A 20,467-nucleotide genomic window follows, 5' to 3' on the forward strand; every position below is an offset into this window, starting at 1 on the left:
CACTAATTAGCCCCAATTTAGCCGGCAAAGCAGGAGCACGGGGCAGGATGGGGCGTCAGCCAGGTGGCACATAGCAGGTATTTCCCGGGCCCTCGTCCCAGCTAAGAGAGCAGAGGCCTCCTGTACGCCTCTGGATCTCAACGTCCTAAAAGCACGTATCGCCTAGGAGGCTTCTTGGCAGGGACACCCCAAAAGAGACATCACGGCGGCGCTGAGCCCAGTGCTAGGAACTGAGAGGCCTGGTCAGCTGGAATCTGGAGGAGGGTGCTGGGGCCAGCTCCGAGCAAGGCCTCGGCAGAAGCGTGGGCTCCGGGGCCTCCCTGGGGCACAGCCCCGTCTCTGCCCCGCACTCAGGAGCCCACGGCGATCCTGGCCTGGCTGCCTTAGGGCCCCGAGACCTCGGACAAGTCGCTGGCAAATCCCAATGTCTGTAAATGCCCCGCCTGTAAAATAATTGTGGCCCCGGAGGCTGGGGCTCCAGACTAAGCCAGCTTACTGAAATGATGGCAGGAGAGCACGTCTGCGAACTGAAAGCCCCGAGGAGATGTGATCCTGGCAGCCGGTGGCTTAAATCCCAACCCCCTCCCCCCGAAACAAAGCAGGCAGGTCCCAGCTGGCCATTAGCCAAGAGGACAGAGAACTGCACTGTCACCTAAGGCCAGGTAAGACAGGTAAAGCGGGACCTGGGGCAGTCCCTTCCCCTTCCCTCGGCCCTGTCATCCTGGTTTCCCCAAAAGGCAGCCTGAAAGCCCGCGGCCCCGTCAGAAATCTCCAAATTACTGCGGTGATTTCTGAGAAGTGCTGCGTGGCTGTGCCACACTCACAGCCGTGGAGTGGCGGTCCCCAAAGGGAGGAAACCGAGGCAGACGGGAAGCGGCTTTCTTCCCAAGGTCACGAAACAGGTGGTCTGGCGGGACTGGGACCTCGCTCCGGAGGACCCCACCCCTTGCCCAGAGAGAAATGCAGTCGCCACGAAAGCCTGGCCGTGGCCGAGAAGAATTCCCAGGTAACAGACTACTCACCGCGGAGCACGGTTGTCATGGCAACCAAAGTCTTAACAACTTTGGCATTTCCACAACCTCCATTGATCCAGTTCTCAAAATTTACAGCACAATGACACAGTAGTTGCATTTAATTTATTTTAATTGGCTTTTACATAACTCCACATCTTGGGTTCAGCCTTCGGAACAACAGGGCGAGTGCGTTTTGAATACGGGGACCCTTACAACAGCACGAAGAAAGCTAGCAAGTTAGCATTTGCATGGTTGGAAAAATTCTTCACTGACTTTCTGGAAGTACGTTTTGCTTAGCTTTCCTGTTTTGTTTTTTTTTTTTCTTTTCTTCCCTCTGAGAAGACACGAGGACCTTTTGCACGTTGAGGTCCATCCGTTGGACTCTCCTCGCGTCACATTTAAAAATGGATCTGATTAGAACGCTCTGTGCATGAGTTCAAGGTGTGTGGGGTAGTAACACTGGGTGACTTCCAAGAGGAGCTCCAAGAGATTCTTCTTCCCCACTGACACATCTCTTGTGCCTAGAATCCCGGGCATAGAGTAGGCGCTGGCTAACTGTTGAGTGAACGAACGAATGAAGGAATGAATGAGTGGGGGCTAATTCTCACGACCTGAGATAAGGTGCCATTTAGGACAGTGCCAGTTAGCTGTGCTTTTCCCATCTTCATTCTAAGTGACGTGTGGGGCAAGCCCGGAGAAGGCGGTGTACTTCTGGGGCTGTAAGGATAAGGGGTGCACGTGTGGGGGCTCACGTGGGATCCCTCACCTGGAGCTGCCTCGGCCACTCGCCACCAAGTCCACCGGACCGACATCCAGTACAAGGGCAAGGGCTAGGCCCAATGCAAAGCTCAACAGGGACTAGAAAGATGAATGGGAACGTGTTCGGTCTCCACCCTCCAGAGGATCTTGTCTGCCGGAAAGAAAGACTTACTATTTTTTTTAACGCCATTTCGTCGAAAAGACACCCTAACAATGAGGGCGGGGTACAGGTGCCGAGGGCACAGGCAGGGAAAAGGTATCGACCAGCATAAGAGGCCCGCTTGCTTCTTGAAGGATGTGTGGGTGCTCACTAGGTTGGGGGTGGGGGAGAGTTCCTCTCCTCAAAGGATGGCAAACAGTGAGAGTGGAGGGGAGTGTTCTCTTTCCCCATAACCCAAGGCCCAACACCCAAGAGTTTCCCCAGGGGGAGCCGTAAAGACCCAGCAAGGAAACCTGCTGTTTAGACGCTCATGTGTCAGGGGCTGCAGGATGTGAATATAAAAACATCCGTGATGGTGGTGGTGGTCCTTCCACTAATGCAGCACTTTGGAGTTTACAAGAGGTCCAACGGCTGGGGCGTCTGGGTGACTCGGTCGGTTAAGTGTCCAACTTCGGCTCAGGTCATGATCTCGCGGTTGGTGGGTTCGAGCCCCGCATCGGGCCCTCTGCTATCAGCATGGAGCCCACTTCGGATCCTCTGTCCCCCTCTGTCTCTGCCCCTCTCCCCTGTTTATGCTCTCTCTCTCTGTCTCTCTCAAAAATAAATAAAACAAAAACAAAAACAAGAGGCCCAGTGGCTATTTCTCACAACAGTCCTGGGAGGGGGGTTTTACAATTCCCATTTCGGACGAAGACACAAATGCTCCAGGGCAGCGCTCCCAGCAGACCCTAGGGACCCGCATGGGGACGGCCACGGCGGGTGCTGTTTACAACGCAGGAAGGGGAGCGAGAGAGGGGCCACGCAGGTGTCTTTTCTCCTTTTAAACAGAACAGCCGGTCCACTACCTGTTCGAACAGAAGTCGGTCCAGCGTCAAGAAGAGACATCTCTAGCCTGGGGTCACCCTCTGCCTCTCAACGAGGCAGGAAGCCTCTAAGCCCGGGACATCGGGGGCCCGGAGGCTGTTTTCTTGTTGAGATGACAGCATCCTCTGCGGCTGAAGAGACCAAGCTCGCCAGTCACATCACCGCGTACACGGAGGCTGGGGTCGGCCACTTCCTCAACATCGCCGACGTCCAGTCTGCTCCCCGCCCGTGCAGCCTCTTCAGGCTGTGACAAGCCCACACCGGTCCCTGCCAGTTAACAAGCTTGTGCCAAAAGGGCCATCCGGTGGCAAGGCTGCAGTGCGTTACAGAAGGGAGGCCAAAGAGCGGACGTGCCTGTCACTTCACCCGTGAAGTGACCACAAAGAAGCATCTGGCAGGGGTGCCCACCATGGGCCTCCGGCCGCTCATGCCGTAGGAGGCTCTTTCTGGCTCTGGGGCTGCCCGAGTGAGCCAGGAGCAGAGGGGTCCAGGGCCCCCCCTTGGCTTCACGCCATCATGTTATGGGTCACAACCATGACATGCGCTCGGCGAGGGCAGGGCCCCCCCCACATCCTGTTCCCTGTCGTCCCCCAGGGCCCAGGGCCCAGAGCCCAGCTTGGCACGCAAAATATAAGCATCGGACTAATCTGCCGAATCGTACAGAGCAATCATCGTTCCCACTAGAGACAGGACCCCTAGCTTTATTAGAAGATTTTGTTCCAGCTGTTTATGGGTAGGTGCTCCCGGGGTGCATTGAAGTGTTTCGTGTTTCCGGCAGGAAAGGCAGGGGGTACGCAGCATTAATAATCAGGCAGCCAGAAAGGAGGGCAAAATTATGTCCGAAATGTCACGAGTGTCGAGTCAATAAAGCGTATGACCTTTGTTTAGAAAAATTTAACTCACACGCACAATTTCAGAAATAGAAGTCAGGCTTCTGTATCCTTTTCCGGGACAACTGGGATACCCAGGAAACCCCAGGGACACGCCCAGTCTCCATGGTTACCTACCTGCTTCCAGTGACTGGAGGGCTTCCTTCCTGCCTCTTTGTGGAATCCTTCAATAAACTGAGGACCCAGCTTTCAAAAATAATAATTTCCAAATACCGTAGCCATCCTAATTTTTAAATATGGTTTCCTTATGGTTAAGATCCTGAAATCGTTTACCAGATGTGTGTGGAATTTTGCTGACAATTATTTTCTTTCTCAAGATCACAAATATGGACAGCAGACTATAAAGATGTGATTTTTTGTGAGCGGACCCCGAGCTTGTAGCGAAGGCAACAGCTGACAGCAACATTATTTGCCTGGAGAGACAGCCCAGCCGTCAACGTCTCTCCTTCATTCACCCTGAAATTAATCCTTGATATTGGCGAATTTCTCTGACGATTGGCCTCGACTTCATAACTTTCCACTGCTGACTCAATATCCTGGACTCAGACAGATTAAACCTCTGAAAAATGATGGGAACGACAGCCTAAGAAGCTCTGGAAGGATGCCACTGAAAGTCAGCATGGCCCTAACAAGGGCTGAGAGGGTCCTGCTTCCCAGCCAGTAAATACAGTCAACCCAATGTCAACCCAACACCAACCCAACGTCAACCCAAGTCAACCCAAGGTCCAAGGCAGGAGCAGCACAGGGAGTGGGGAAGGATCACCCCCACGAGTCCTCCAACTGGACGGAGATAAAGACCAGCAGGTTTACTCTTGGGCTGTCATGGGGGGAAGGGCAGGGGTGGGGAACTGAAAAAGCTATCCAGTCCACAGCAGCCGTGGACTGAAGCAGTGGACTGAGCAGCCTGACCCACGAACAGCAAGGAGATTATCTCTGGAAGAGGTTCCACTGTGCTGAACGCCCGTGACGAGAAAAGCAAAGAAGCAGCAATGGAAGCTGGGACCAGGCGCAATGGTACAAAGACACCAAACCACCTCATCAAACTACCCCGGGTAAACCCAGCAGGAGCCACATAGGCTCCTTCTCAGTCAAGAAACAAAGTGAACGCCCAAATTCGAGCAAGTGAAAAAGAAGAAACGTATTCTAGGCCACAGACTCCACCCTCCGCCATGTTGAAATGGTGGATTTCCAGGAAGACTCAGAACGTTTTTCTTCATATTCCAGTTAATAGAGTTACTTAGTATTGAATTTAGATGGCATTAGCAAACTCTAATGATGTATTATGCTAAATTTCCATTAATCCAAATCATCCCAAGTATGGAACTTGTGGGTTCCAGCCAGTCTGACTATAAAAAGAAAGTTTGCTAAGCAAATTAATAGGGTAAACAAGGTTATCAGAGGAATGTGCTCTTGGTGTTCCTTTCAAAACCTTTTTTTCCCCCTAACTGCAAGAGTAATACACACCCACTGGCGAAAAGTCAGAGTGTAGATGAATGTGAAGAAGCAAGAAAGAAAAGCCACTCGTGATCCCATCAGACTCGACTGCTGTTAAAAGCCTGGTGTATTCCCTTCTCGTCTACTTTCTCAGACCTTTTTTTCCCTCCGCAACACAATTGGAATGACACCGTCCAGACAGTTCTATACCTTGCTCCCAGTCTTACATGTAGGAGAAATGTTTAAATTGCTTCTGATTTTCATAGCAAAAACCTACCGACCTATGACCACAAATGTGCTCATCTCCAAGAATTCTTAATAGTTCATGAACTCAATGAATTCAGGAGTTTGCACACACAGGTACTTTTGTCCGAAAGTAACCCGATTACTTGTCTTCTATGATACTCCCTTAACTCTGACTTCTCTCTAATTCACGATCAGTCTCAAGGAGAAGTTCAGCCACCAGTCTCTTAGATAATCAGCGGTATGGTACGGGCCTCCCAGAAAGAACTATTACAAAAAGGAGGGCCACCCGCCTCCTCTGTACTGGTTTTCCTTGGGCGTGTCCTTCCTGAAGGGATAAGCAAACAGCTTCTCGATCAGACACGGGATGGAGAGCCTCAGATCACAGCTCCACCGCCAATGGCCAACCTTCTGCGCTCCACTGAACTCACTACCTTTGTACTACGAGCTCATTCCTTCACGTAGAGCGCCGTTCCGGGAACCGGAAGTTCTAAGAAAGTGCTGCATGGACGGATGGATGGATGGATGGGACACACAAGAGTTCACCTCCCCAACTTCAGTATCCTCTGACCCTTCCCCTTCCTTCCAATCTGTGCTCCACAGATCTTTTCCTCAACATCGCCAGCGTCTTCTGAATTCTGGTGCAGGCTGTTAAGACGGCCCTTGCTAAGATGTCTGTGTATTCTAAGAGGTTCTTTTTTTAATTTTTGCAGTCAGTTGGCCTAGGAAAATGGTCTCTGGGCTTTATGTCGGATCGTAGAGCAGACAGAGACTGTAAAGGTGACCTGGTCCTGAGTCCCATTTGACAAATGACGAAACTCAGACCTGGGGAGGAAAAACCACTCCCGCCAAGGTAAAGCCAGACATCAATGATCAGATGGGGGTCATTCCGCCAGCTCAGAAAGCCTTGATGGCTTCTACACCGCTGTCTCATAATTTTAATGAATGGGTAAAACACTCGCCAATCACTGATGAGCACAGAAAGCAGCATGAGTGTGTTGACCTGCTGATCACACATCCAGGCCTGCAAAGCAAGGCCCTTCGGCAAAGGTGTTAAGGTTTAAATACTTCAACTCCCCCCCCACCATCCAACAGGGGAGGGAAGAGAGTGGTGGTCCAGCCACACACCTGGGCATCCGTTGTGTTCCAGGCTCTGTGCCAGGAAGGGGGGGACAAGGAAGAGAAATCCACAAGGTCCCGCATGCAAAGAGGTCCGCTGCCCTGGGAGAGGCAGACACGCACAGGGCCCAACCAGCAAGGTCGGGCTCCAACCTGCACCGGTGAAGACGGTAAGTGAAGGGCAATTTATCTTCCCTGTAAGGGCGAAGGGGAGCTCAACAGAACAGGTACCACGGACTCTCTCCCGGGCCTGCAGAGTGGCTGGTGTATCAGTCAAGGTTCTCCAGAAAAACAGAACCAGGAAGAGGTATTGATGTCCAAGGACAAGGACAAGGACTTCCCAGCTCAAACAAAGTAAATCCCACCTCCCTCCGCCTTTCTGTCCTATTCGGGCCCTCGATGGTTGAATGATGCCTGCACACATCGGTGAGGGGGGCTTTTTTTACTCAGTCTACTGACTCAAACGCTAATCTCTCCAAGAATCACCCTCATAGACACACCCAGAGGTCATGTTTTACCAGCTATCTGGGCATCCCTTAGCCAAGTCAAACTGACACATAAAAGTAACCATCCCAGGTGGGATTTTCCAAGGACACTCCAGACCAGGGAGTCTCACGCGGCCTCTTTTAGAGTAACATCCCATCACCCACCCATCTGGGTTCTCCAGGCCTATCATCATCTTGTGCTAACTCCCCTCACTACCCTCCTAACAGTGGGCACCCCTCCCCAACCTGCCAGCAAAGAACAGCTAACTCAACAGAAATGGGCTACGCGGGAAGCAATCGCTCAAAGGCTGGGAAGCAGTGTGGAGACTGGATGGTGATGATGGTGATGGCGGCGATGATGAGGATAATCACGTGGACGGCGTGGGAAGCCAGCAAGTGGCCCCGGGACAAAGCGCACCGGGAAGGAGCACCGGGCCACCGTGAGACCTTCCCAGTGCTTGGGGACCCCTGGCCGAGAGAACCTGGAATCCCTTACCTGGGCGACATCTTCCCCTCCCCCCACCGGCTCGACCAATGGTGAAAATAGTTCCCAAATGCATAAGCCACCTTCTGCCTCGCTCTCAAAACAATCAGCCGGGCCATGTTGTTTTCAGGCCAGCTAACAGCGTATTGCCAAGAACGTACGCTCATAAAAACGGCAGTTCTTCATCCCATCTTCAGAGAGAGAGAGAGAGAGAGAGAGAGAGAGAGAGAGAAGAGGGACAGACGCTCCCTGCAGAATAAGAATGGACCACAGGTGCCAAAAGCACAGCCCGAGAGACAGCCAAGCCTTAGCATCTTTCTCCCTTTACTTACTGAGAAGAAAGACGCCCAAAGAAGCCAGAGCAGCCACCCCATTTTGTCTCCCGCCCTCGGAAGCTGAACCAGACCATCCAGGCTGCGTCACCCGGCATGCGGCTGGCACTGCATGACTGAGGATTTTTAATAAAGCCTTATTGCTGCCACCGCCACCCCACGCCTTGGAGAGGGCTGAGAGAGAGCGTGAGCGAGCCGTCGGTCCTGCCCACCCACAGCCCTGCCTCGGGCCCACGGCTGGGGCAGCCTTTTCTAGGCATCCCACGCTCACACCGGCAGGAGCGACTCTCCAGCCCCACATGTGAACCACATGTAAATACAGAAAATTGTACCGTGTTGGAAGTGATTTGTTTTTAACCCCGGGTGACTGATTTTGAGCGGTGCTCACTTCCCTCCAAAAATGGATGACGGCACAGCAAAGAGAGTATGGGAGTGACGGGGCAGGGTCGGGAGCTGTCGTCAATTCTGTTGTCTGGAGATGCCTGTCAAATGCACAGGAAGGAAGCAGAGACTTGAGCATTTTGCTGCTGGAGGGGAAGAAAACAAGGGCTGTGATCCACACACACACCGCCGCACAGAATCATGACTCCGCCAGCGTCCCCGAGAGCCCCCGGGCAGCCCATTGGCCCACCGGCACGCTCGCATCCAAACTCAATAAACGCTTCCAACGCTCAAGGAGGCGGGGGATCAAGAGTTCGGGGCCTCATCGGCAGGAATATCCTGCAGATCTCTTTGTGCAGCTCCCCCTCGCTCGGGGTCCCCACGAGCGGGTCAGCGACCCTCAGAGATGCTTCTGAGAAGCCGGGCCATCCGAAAGGGCAGCTCCCTAAACTTCAAATCGTGAGCCGCACCAGCTCCCCTCCAGGAGACTTGGCACACATTCACAGGCTCCCACCTCAAGTGCTTTGCTACTACGGTCTGGGTCAAAGACGCCTAATAAACCTGAATTGGAAAAGAAATACTGAGCAGCAGAGGAGGCACCGCCAGCCACCCAGGAATGTTGAAACAGCAACAGCCACCGGCACTTGCCGCAGACATGTGACTGGCCAAAGACTCAACTGGGTCCAATACATCCATGTTCCATGTGATACGGTTCCATGGAACCTCTTTGTGCGCGTGAGCAAACTGGGGCTCCAAAGCGCCACCCAGCTGATGAAGGACAGAGCAGAGCCTGACTCAAACCCAGGTCTGCCAGACCCCAACATCTCCAGTCTTCAGAAAGAGACGAGACACTCTTGCTGTCTATCATGCAAGTTCTGTGCATCGGTGGGAGAGAGAGTGAGCATTTGTGACCTGGCGGTCCACACCCCAGACCCCGATCCACCTGCATACACTGAGTATACAGCTTCCGTGACTCAGTTTGCAATCTGTAAAATGGGGTCTCCTCCTCCGCTTTTCTTGAAAGGGCAAAAATGACACAAGGAGAGAAGTTCTTCTGAAACGCACAAGCCAGGTAAGTGCACCTCCCGCACTCCCGGGGCCTCTCTCTATCCATCTCCCAGGAGACCTCTCTGCACGCACACACACACACACACACACACACACACACACGCACACACGCACACACACACGCACACACGCGCGCTTGAGTCACTCCTACCTGGCCAGCCGTGAGCCAAGTAATGGGGCAAATGAAGATGGGCCGCGTAGGGCAAATTCATACCCTACAAGGAGTCTGTTTACATGACTTGGAGGCACTGACAAGAAAAACCGAACGGGACTCCAGGAAAAGCCACAGGAAGGGATGCCCTGATTTCCAAACAGGGGTGGGAGAGAAAGCGACCTGGCTTAATTCTTGGTTCTTCTCCTTCCTGCGGATGGCTTTGGGTGAGTTGTTTTGCTCTGGGCATCCCGGATGTTTTCATTTAAAAAATGGGTTTGACCCCGCCTGCCTCACACGTTCTTGCCCCACATCATAATTGCCTGCCCTGTATTTAGAATTCTAACCCTCTACTGAATTCTAACTCGGGAGCTGACAAAAGAAACACGAGGGAAGCGACTGCACCAAGCACGGACAGTTTGCCCTGGGTGCACCCCGGGCGCCCAGTGCTGTGCTAGGGGAGGGCTGGGGGCCAGAAGGACACAGTCACTGTGCCAAAGAGCCGGCCATCCAGCCGGGGAAACAAGCACCCGGCCACTTGATCAGCCTAGGGGAGCAATCAACTCTCCCTGGAAAACTCCAGGAAGGCCTCAAGGAAGAGGCCCTTAGGCCAAATCTATAAAACAAGAGGCAGGAAGAAAAGGCAAATCTCCAGATGGAAAGCCCATTGGCGGCTGCCTGGGGGCGGGGGCGGGAACAGAGAATGACAGTAAACGGGCACAAGGGAGCTTTCTGGGGTGATGCAAAGGTTCTAAAACTGGATTGTGGTGACGCTTGCGCAATTCTGTAGATTTACTGAAAAGTAGTGAATTGGACATGTTTGAAATGGGTACGCTTCATGGTATATAAATTCTATCTCAATAAAGCTGTTAGTTAAACAAATCTTTCTTTCAAGGATGAGTAGGAGTTTAGCAGATAAAGAAGTCTGGGTGGGAGAGAAGAAAAGCGGGCGCTGGAGTAGCCCGGCCACCCTCCCCCTCACAGTCCCGTCTCCCCCCCCACAGACACCTGCACCCCTCCCACTGCAGCTTAGAAGATCGGATCCCAGAACCTTGACCCCTTTTGCCCTAGTTGGGGTGGGGTGGGGGGAGTGGTGCTTCCCTGGGGCACTTGTCAAGGTCTGAGAAGCCCTCAGATGGGCTCTCAGGAGACGTGGGTGGGCTCCCCAACCCCCAGCCCAAGCCGGGCTGTGGCCGGGAGGAAGCCTGTGTCCAGCTTCCAGAGTCCTGCTCGAGCAAGGCACACGGCAGGTGTCCAGAAGAACATTGACTAAGGAAGAGCATGAACTGGGAGCGGGGGCGGGGGGGGGGGGGGGCCGGAGCACAGAGTTAGATGACAAAATCTGTTTTCAACACCGACCTGATGGCAGCGATGACTGAGGAACTGGAGGCCGGGCTCCAGGATACGGGACGAGAAAGCGCTACTCTGCAGAAGAGGAACCGTGGGGACCGAGAGGAGGGACCCGGGCAACAGAGGACTGACCGATTTACGGACACAGAAAGAAAGGGAAAGAGCTCAGACACACTCAGGAGATCTCTAGCGGTCATGAACAAGCTGGCTAGAGTCCTTCATCATAACAGGTAAAAAAACACCGGCTTGGGGGCGCCTGAGTGGCTCAGTCGGTTAAGCGTCCGACTTCAGCCAGGTCACGATCTCGCGGTCCGTGAGTTCGAGCCCTGCGTCGGGCTCTGGGCTGATGGCTCAGAGCCTGGAGCCTGCTTCCGATTCTGCGTCTCCCTCTCTCTCTGCCCCTCCCCTGTTCATGCTCTGTCTCTCTCTGTCTCAAAAATAAATAAATGTTAAAAAAAAAAAAAAAAGACCGGCTTGGAGGTGGAGGGGAAGTTCGGGGCTCTGCTTTGATGGTGTAGTTGCGTGCAGCCTGCACCACGGCGTGGGGTCCGAGCACTGGGAGAACTCAGGTTTGCTCACCTGATGGGAGCCCAGGTGAAAGGAGAGCGCTTAGAAGAGGGCCTGACTCAGGGACACCTCCCTGGCTGAAAGAGACACAGAGAGAGGGACGATTTCAGCTGCGGCAACAGGGTACTGAGGCAATCATGGAAGACTTCCAGGAGGAGAACCGTGCAGCCCCCCAAAGCCTTCCTCCTGTCTTCAGAATCATAGTAGTTCTATCCATGGAGTACATTGAACTGTCTCGTAGGCAAGGGTCGCACTCCCACCACTCGCTCTTCAGAAATTTACCCAATGAGGCAGGGACGGCGGATGCCAGCACCCCACCCCGTCTCCTGGTTTCCTGCCAATCTGAGCTGTACCTCAAGAGCTGAAAAGAAACCGATATCTGGAAAACACAGCTGCTGGATTAGCAGGTGCGGGGGGGGGGGGGGGCGTGCACTCGGCTTATAAAGAAAAATGAAAAGAGCCCCAAGAAGACATCTCTGCCCACCTGCTGTTGGCAGGGGAGGGCTGCAACAGGGAGAAAGCCTAAGATCTCCCCGAAGGTGTCTTTAGTTAGTCATGCCTCATAAATGCAGAGATATGAAGCTCTGCCTCTGAAATTCAATTATACTTGAAAGGACATGGCCAAGGCAGGGTTCTCTTAAAGGATTTACTGTGCTTTTCTGATGATAAAAAGAAAAAAAAAATTCTCTAGACTTGCTCATCAGCACCTAAGAAATGTTGCACCTGTCAAACTGTATCGATTACCTGAAGTTACATTAAAACCCATGCCGCTAGGTTCCACCCTTTTTTTTTTTTCTGGTGGAAAGTGCTTTGAAAGAAACATCTTCCCCCCCATAGAGCAAGAGTCATGGAGACAGCTCCTGAACCCCCTCTGCTATCTCCATATACAATTACCTGTCACCCCCTGGTTGGAAACTCGACCCAAAGCAAAGAGCACGAGAGCTGTATGAGATGCATCGAGGGCACAGCCTCGCATGTGGGCATGAAAACGCCAAAGAAACCCAACGAAGACTGCGGGAGAATGGTGAGGCCCAAAGTAGACAGAGCGTCATTAAAGGCTACAAGTGCCCTCCTTCCACAAGCACAATGACATTTGGGGCTGACACACTAGCAAAATACGCTTAATCCCCCCCGTCAAGCCTGGGCTGGCGACTCACAAATTGGAAGCATTATCCCGTAACAAACAAGCTTGGTTTAGGGCTTCCTGGAATGCGAAATTCTAACACAAACCTGATCCCGATCTAGATAAAATTTCAGCTGCCAAGCAGCTTACTCTTTGGTGCCAAATACACTCTGGGGCTCCTTAGTCCTATCCAGGATTATCACCGGTTCCTCAGTGACCTGAGCACTTTACCGCTTAGGAGTGGCAATACGAGGTCTTAGAATAAGTTTGAGGGAAAGACTGTAGGCGTGACGGGGAGACAGAGTGCCTAATGCACAGATGCACACTAGGGTATTTTATGGGAAAAGGCAACCTTTGTAACCGTGCACGCGGAGCCGTGAAGGTAGCGGGTGCCAGCCGGGGAAGAGAGTACTTCTGCCTTACTAAGAGCAAACTCCGCAGCATCTCCAGGTAGAGACAGAGCTCAATAAAGACGAAGCCCACATGGGGGCTGAGCACAAAGGTGAGTCCACTCCTTGGGGTTCAAAAGCTTGCATTCCGAATTCTGCACGGCCCAGTCAGTGGCCAGAGAGCAGCGTTAGCATAAATTCTGGAAGAATGAGTCCCAGCTCCTTTATATCTCTTAAGAGTTTCCCTCTAGAGGGTTTGTTGGAAATGAATGGATACTGGCCAGAGTTTGGGCAAATCTCTGTTCTTCTGAGGTTTAGACTTGTTCCTGCACAAGTCTGAGCTTCCAGCCTTCTGATTCCCAATGCCAAGTGTCCCCCACGATTATCACACGTCGACATCTATTTTCCACCTTACAAAAAGCATCACAGCGGAACCCAAAGGGAGCAAGCAAGGCTAAAACGCACCACATCGAACCAAATCCCACCGCAAGCAAGAGGCAGAGCCCCTGAGCCTTCCCTCCGGCACATTATCCAATAAAACCTCAAGAGCTCAGTAATTACAGGCGCTCTCAAAAGTGAAACAGAAATAGATCTAGGGCCAAAACACTGGTTTGCTTGAGATAAAGGGTGGCTTAAAGCAGAAAATACAAAACAACCACCACAACAACAAACAGGCCAGCTCTTAGTCTATCTTCTGATCTGAGAAAGCCAGCCTGATTTGTTTGTTTTGTTTTGTTTTCCAGTATTACTGAATCTGATTACGGGGAAGAGAGCAGGATTCAGATGAAAGGCCCTTTTTTCCCTCTAGGATATAAAATCATTTTATGAAAACAGAAAAAGCAGGTTGCATTTTATGTGTGCCCCTGATACCAAATCAGATGAAAACTTAGCTTAGCCAGGTCCCCTGGCCTGCGATCACCGCTGAAGCCTCGGCGGTCAGTGCTGGCAAAAGACAGAGCAAACGAGAGGTTTTGGCTCCTGTGTCATAAAAGCCTGCAAAGGATGCCAGCTTCCCGGCGCACACCCACCGAGAGCCGATGATCCCGGGAATCGCATCCCATACCTCCGCACAGCCCATGATGGTCCCCATTCCATGCCACTGCTCCATTTTCAGAGCCTCACGGACCATGAGGCTGGCCGCTCCCCTGGTGAAAGGTTATTTGTTTTCCTGACTGGGGAGGGTCCCGAGAGGAAGAAAGAAACCACGGCGATGGAGGGAAGGAATCACCAGCTCTGGGAGAAGGCAGCAGGGCAGCGCGGGCCAGCTGGCCCTGCTGGGTCTGTGCTGCGGTTGGCAGGGCTCTCCCCGAGATTGCATCGTGGTTAGAGGGTGTGCACATCCACCGCCGTTCAATGTTACATAGTAGTAGGTTTCAAACTAAATATTTTACACATTGTGGTGTAGGACTAGGAGGAAGGGTCCCACGGAGCCTCGGCCTGCTGCAGAAGGCTGATCCAACAGAACCGCAGTTGCATGGGGGGGGGGGGGGGGGAGGGTCGGATGGAATCCAATGCCGAGGCCCAAGGCGGGACTCGCCGTCCTGGCAAACAGCCTCCTCTAGGGGGAATGGGTGTTGGCCGAGAGTAAAGGGGTATGGCCTTCAGCTTGACGAGGCCAGGCTGGGATGCCCTGGGAGCCCGAGATTCATGTCTGCGGGGAGCACCACTTTCACGCCCTGGCTGGCAGACTGTGTGAGATGCTATAGCCCCGGGGACTAGGCACTTGTTGAACAAAAAGGCTCCCGACTCCAGCAGCCGCCGCGTTTGGCCAGGAGAGGGACCCCCAGCTCGGGCGCTGGAGACTTCGCTGCGGGGCGCTGCGCGCTCTTGCACACCCGAGGCGGCGCCGCCCGGGAGATGCGGCGAGCAGGCGGAGCACCCAGCAGCCTAAACTTTCTCGAATCTCGGTGCTTCGCGGTTAAGTTAGGGCCGTGAGAGAGGCACAAAACACGCGCGGGGGGCGGGGGATGTAATAGCCCCACCCACGATGAAGGGGAAAAAAGGATTAAAAAAGAGACCGAGACGCTAATTCAATTAACTTAGCACCTACTATGTGCCAAGCACCCGGCCAAGACCTATCTTTAGCGCGTTCTCATTTTAAATGTCATGACATACCCCAAGGGAGGAACTGTCCCCATTTGATACAGAACCAAATCTCAACCAGAGAAGGTGGCGTGTCTGGCCCAGGTCGCAGTGTGGGTCACGGCGATACCAGGGCTCCCAACTCAGGAGCAGGGCTCTCTGTCCGTCGCCCCTCCGCCCGTAAGGAGGGAGCGGATGGCCACCGCGCCAGCCCCCTACCCTGGCCGGAGCTCACCTGCCACCCACGTGGGCCGCGCGCACCTGCCCCCCACCCCCGCGGGGCCAGCCAAGGCTGCCCCAAAGGCCCGCACTACCTCCCTCGGATCCCAGCTGTCTCCCAGGGCCCTGGAGCTCCGCACTGCGCCGGCCGGCGGGGGACAGAGGGCCCCGCACGCAAGGCTGGACGCCCACGCCCACCCCGCCACCCGCGCCCCACGCGCAGCCGCCCACCCAAGCCACCCGCCCCGCACCCGTCCCCACCAGCAACTGCGCCCGGACACACAATTCCACAAACGCAGCCCAAAATGTGCACACCCACTGCACACACGGATCCCCACGAGGACACGCCATTCCAGGGACACGCCACCGTCCTCGGTCACCCACAACTCCACCACGCAGACAAACACAGGCACCCCCAACACACACACGCGAGCGCGCGCGCACGCACACACACACACACACACACACACACACTCACGCACGCAGAGAGCCCGATCGTAGCTCACGCCAGTGCCCACGCCGGCACTCTCCGGAGCCCGCAGCCCCTCGCTACCCTACCTGCTCCGCAGCAGGACGCGGTCCGCCGGCTTCCCCAGCCCAAGTTCGGCGCCGCGGGCGCTGGGGCAGGCGCGGGCCGCTGCCCGGGACGAGCGCGCCGAGGCCGGGAGGGTGGCTAGGAGCGCGGGCCTCCGTGCGCCCGCAGCCTCCGCGCCGGCCCTGCGTTCATCGCCTCCCAGAAAAACAAAAGGAAGCCGGCAGCGAGGGAGGGAAAGAGGTGGAGGCGCCCGCCTGTCCGCCGGTCCGCCCGTCCGCCGCCTGCGGTCGCCTCGGCCCGCCTGCCAGCGCCGGGAAGGAAGGGACTCGAAGGCGGGACCCGGAGGCGGGGGCCGGGGGCGGAGCGTGCGGCCGGGGCCGGCGCTCAAGTTTCCAGCGGACCCACCCCCGTCTCGACCACGCCCCCGTCTTGCCCCCGCCCACCTACCCTGCTTGGGTCGCGCCCCCGTCCCTAGCCACGCCCCTTGCTGGCCCTTCGGCCCGGGGCCTCGGAGCTTTCCGCGCCGGCCCCTCGCGGCCCTTTAGCGCACTCTCCGCCCGGCGTAGGCCTTAACCCGGTCCCGTGTCGGCTGGATTTCGGGGCAGGACCGGGGCCGAGCACCAGTTCCGCCTCCCTAACCCTTGGCCTCTGGCCTACGGGTGTGGGAGAGGCGGGGAGGCGGCACCGGGAGGGGCCAGTTCCGCGCCCACTCCCCCGCCTCCCCAGTCCTCTGCAGGAAGTGCAGCCCTTTCTGGTGGCCCAGAAAGGGAAGAGGCTGGAGTCGCCCCAGGCCATCTCCCGGGGCCCTCTGGCATCCTCCCCGCCAGCCCCCCGGGCAGATAACACCAGCCTTCCCGCGCCTCTTTCAGGGAAGAACCGAGGACACCTGAGTTCCAGCTCTGGTTGCCTTTGCCAATTCCGGGCGGGCGGTTTGGGCAAGTCCCTTAGACTCCCGGCCTTGGTTTCCCCACCTAGGAAATGGACGGGAGGAGGAGCAGGCTTTTTTCGGGCCCTTCCCTCCCAGACGTGCTCTGGGCCTTCAGTCTCTGCGGAGGAAGGGACTTGGGGGAAATCTCCTTTTTCAGGGACCGGTGGCCTGGGTGTCAGGGAGAGACAACCCCATGCGTCCTGCAGACTTCCTCAGTCCCCCTCTGAAGGCACCTGCCTGGGAGAGAGGGAGTGAGGGACCGTGCTTCCCAGAGCCTCTCCTCCCAGTAGCTCCTGAAGATCTGGGCCCTGGAAAAGCAAATATATACACCCACCCACCACCACCCACCCCAAACATCCCCGAAGAAAAGGTAACCACAGAAACAGCCATGAATGCGGAGCTGGGCGTTAGTGTTAGGCTGAGACAGTCTGTCTCTCTCGCGTCTCTAGGGGAAAACGCAAATCCTCCTCAAATACTCCTCCACAAAAGTGGTGAGTGAACTCCCATTACACAGGAGGCTGCAGAGAGGAATGCTGGTGGGTGGCTTCGGGGTGGGGGGGGGAATAGGGTGGGCCGGCAGGCAAGGTGGTCGAAGCCCAGACCCCTCTCTCTCTCGGCAAGCAAATGGCAAAACCACTCCAGAGGCATTTAGTCTCCTAGGCAGCCCTGCTGTGGGGATTAAATGCGATCATTACTGAGCTGTCAGCAGCAGGGGGCCGGGGTGATGTCACAGAGAGCCACTCTGGTACCTGGGGCACCCTCTTTCCTTTTCAGCAGACCAGCAGCCACGGTGATGGAGTAGGCTTCCTGCAGTATATCCACGCAGAGGGTAGGGTTACAGGTGAGACGCCTGCGGTCACATGTCAAACCCAGGCCCATCCACCAGGTGGATACTGGGTTGGACGGGGTAAGTCACGTTCTGCTGGGGTCACACGTGAGGCTCACTTCTCACTCAGGTTGCAGTTGGAGGGCTCGGGGAAGGCTGGTCACGAGCATTCGGGAACTCCAGCCCCTTCCAGCTGGAGATTCCAGCAGAATCTCTTCCAACTGGAGATTCTTCCTTCAGGACTTCTGAGGACTCCGCCGACCCCTTGACTTCCAGCCAGCAACAAGAGAGGAGACAGTGCTAGCTGGGGGTCGGGGGCCGGGGCGGGGGGGAGGCAGTCACTAGGATCCAGGCCTGAAGGAGGCATACGTCACATTGGCCCGCATTCACTGACCAGAGTTAGTCACGAGGCGCTACCTGGATGCAAGGGGTCCTGGAATTACAGTCTTCCTCTGTGCCCAGGAGAAAACGGCCATTTTGGTGGGCACATCATGACGTCTCCTGCCACAGAATCAGAGCGCAGTTTTCCAAAGCTCAGTCACAGGACAACGGACACGCACATAAAGCATGAGAGTCGTTGAGATCTGAGCCACAGCTAGCTACGATCACCTGCAAAATCAGCTTGGGGGGGAGAGGGTCAGGGGCCTTGAAAGACAAGGAGGCGGGGAAAGCTTCACCCAGGGGGAAGCAGGGTGGAGGGGGAGGAAGCTCGGGGAGAGTGAAAAAGCAGATTTGCTATCAGTGGACCTCCGGGCCTTTGCCTGGGCTGTGTTCTGTCCCACCCATCTGGAACCTCCCTATCCCCAGGATCCAGTTCAGATTTCGCCCTCTGACCTCTCAGCTCCTGTGCACTTCTCCCTTCCCTGAACTTCTAGAGGAGTGTCTCGCTTCAAATGAGCTACAGCCTGGTCCTTTCCTTTTGCTCTTTCAGTAACGCCTTATCAAGCTTCATGGAGGGAGGGCATGCAGTAGTTACTTCATAAGTACTTCTGAATTTGATAAACTGGCGTAAAATGAAAAGCAATTTCAGGGTATGGTGCTCTGTCACTTTCCCGAGGCTGCCATCCCAAAGTAACACAGACAGGCTGGCTCAAACCAAGACATTCCGTCTCAGAGCTCTGGATGCTGGAAGGCCAAGGTCAACATGTCAGCCAAGCTGCGTCCTCCTGAGGAGTCTGAGGGGGAATCTGTTCCGGGCCTCTCCCCTGGCTTCCGTAGCCTCCGGTGTTTTCTTTGCTTACAGACGGCTGTCTTCTCCCTCTGTCTTCATATCGTCTTTCCTCTGTGTGTGTCTGCCTCTATGTCCACATTTCCCCTTTTTTATAAGAACACCAGTCATATTGGATTAGAGCCCATTCTCATGACCTTCATTTGATCATATGCAAAAGACCCCGTTTCCGAATAGAGTTCTAGTCACAGGTACCAGAGATGAGGGCTTCAGCATCTTTATGGGGGAACAATTCAGCACATAACAGGTGCACGCTGTATATAATTTGTCTTCCATACCATGGCCGTAAACACTTAAAGTCGGGACTGATTCTGATTATTCTTAGTAATATCTGACATAATCGTGGCGCCTGGGTGGCTCAGTCGGTTAAGCGTCAGACTTCAGCTCCAGTCGTGATCTTGCCGTTTGCGAGTTCGAGCCTCGCGTTGGGCTCTGTGCTGACAGCTCGGAGCCTGGAGCCTGCTTCGGATTCTGTGTCTCCTCCTCTCTCTGCCCCTGCCATGCTCATGCTCTGTCTCTCTCTGTCTCTTAATAATAAATAAACGTTTAAAAAAATAAATAAAATAACAATGATATCTGACATAGTTTTATGACATTACTGTTTAGAAGCACTTTTACATATGCTATTTCCAACATTCTTAAGATTATTCCCACATTTTATAGATGAAGACACTTATACTTGGAGAAAGGAAATGTCCAAGGTCACATGTTAGTAACCGTGGCAGCGGGGTCTAAAAGCCGGATTCAGCATCACTGTGCTGGGCCCACACAGGCTTTGGACAGGGAATGTGACTCAGAGGCACATTCCGATGGATCCCCCTTTTTCCTTCGCCCCTGCAAGCTCCAGAGGGTTCCAATGAATGAATGAGAGGGTCCCTCTCCTCGAGCGACTACCCGCCATGGACTGAATCGTGTCCCTCCAAAATTCATACATTGAAGCCCTAACACCCCCCGTGTGCCTGGATTTGGAGATCGGACTTTATAGGAAGTAATTAAGGTTAACAAGGTCATGAGGCATCTGGGTGGCTCAGTGGGTTAAGCCTCCGACTTCGACCCAGGTCCTGATCGCACGGTTCGTGGGTTCGGGCTCCGCGTCGGGCTCTGTGCTGACACCTCGGAGCCTGGAGCCTGCTTCGGATTCTGTGTCTCCCTCTCTGCCCCTTCCCTGCTTGCACTCTATGTCTCTCTCCCTCTCTCTCAAAAATAAATATTAAAAAAAAAAAAAGTTAAAAAAAATAAAAACAAATAACTAGCTGACTAAATAAAAAGAACATACTCTTCAGCAATCACGACTGAGCCCTAACCCAGGGCTCTGATTTCCTAATTTGTAACATGTGGATGTTAATGTCTCCCTTGGATTAAAAGAGGCACTGTATGCAAAGGGCCTATGGCTTGATAGATACGCCATAAATGATCAGGACGTTACCTTCATTGTCATTGTCAGCAGCACCGCGCTGACGGACTCAGTATAAATGCATAAAGGAAAGCATCCTAACGAATCTCCGGAGACCTGGGTTCCAGTCTCAGTTCTGGCACATTCTAGATGCGTCACCTGAACACGACACCTAAGCTCTGGGAGTCTGTTTCCTCGGGAGTGAGTCGGGCTGCCCTCAGGCTACCGGGGCAGGGAAAGGTCAGACGCACCAGGGATTGGCAAACGGCCTGGAACGCTGTGGAAGTGCCTGCCGGGGACTTGAGTGCTGACCTCGAAGTGGTCGCTCCCCAGGCAGTGGTCAGGGTGCACCGGAAGCAGCCAAGAATCTGTTTGGCGGGGCAGCGCTCCTGCTAAACCAAAAGCCAAGCACAAACAGTGGCTTTGACCAAGGTTTCCAACCAA

General features: G+C 54.4%; 1 protein-coding gene across 1 annotated transcript in view; it reads right to left on the reverse strand.

Moving 5' to 3' along the window:
- The window catches only part of HPCAL1 (hippocalcin like 1), a 104,540-nt gene extending 88,523 nt beyond the window's left edge, over positions 1–16,017 (reverse strand). The window contains 1 exon segment of the mRNA XM_053891162.1: positions 15,672–16,017. The gene's annotated coding sequence lies outside the window, so the exon portion shown is untranslated.
- Positions 16,018–20,467: the final 4,450 nt, after the last annotated feature.

The sequence above is a fragment of the Panthera pardus genome, unplaced genomic scaffold (genome assembly GCF_024362965.1).
Source record: "Panthera pardus isolate Hobbes unplaced genomic scaffold, ASM2436296v1 HiC_scaffold_26, whole genome shotgun sequence".
Lineage (NCBI taxonomy): Eukaryota > Metazoa > Chordata > Mammalia > Carnivora > Felidae > Panthera > Panthera pardus.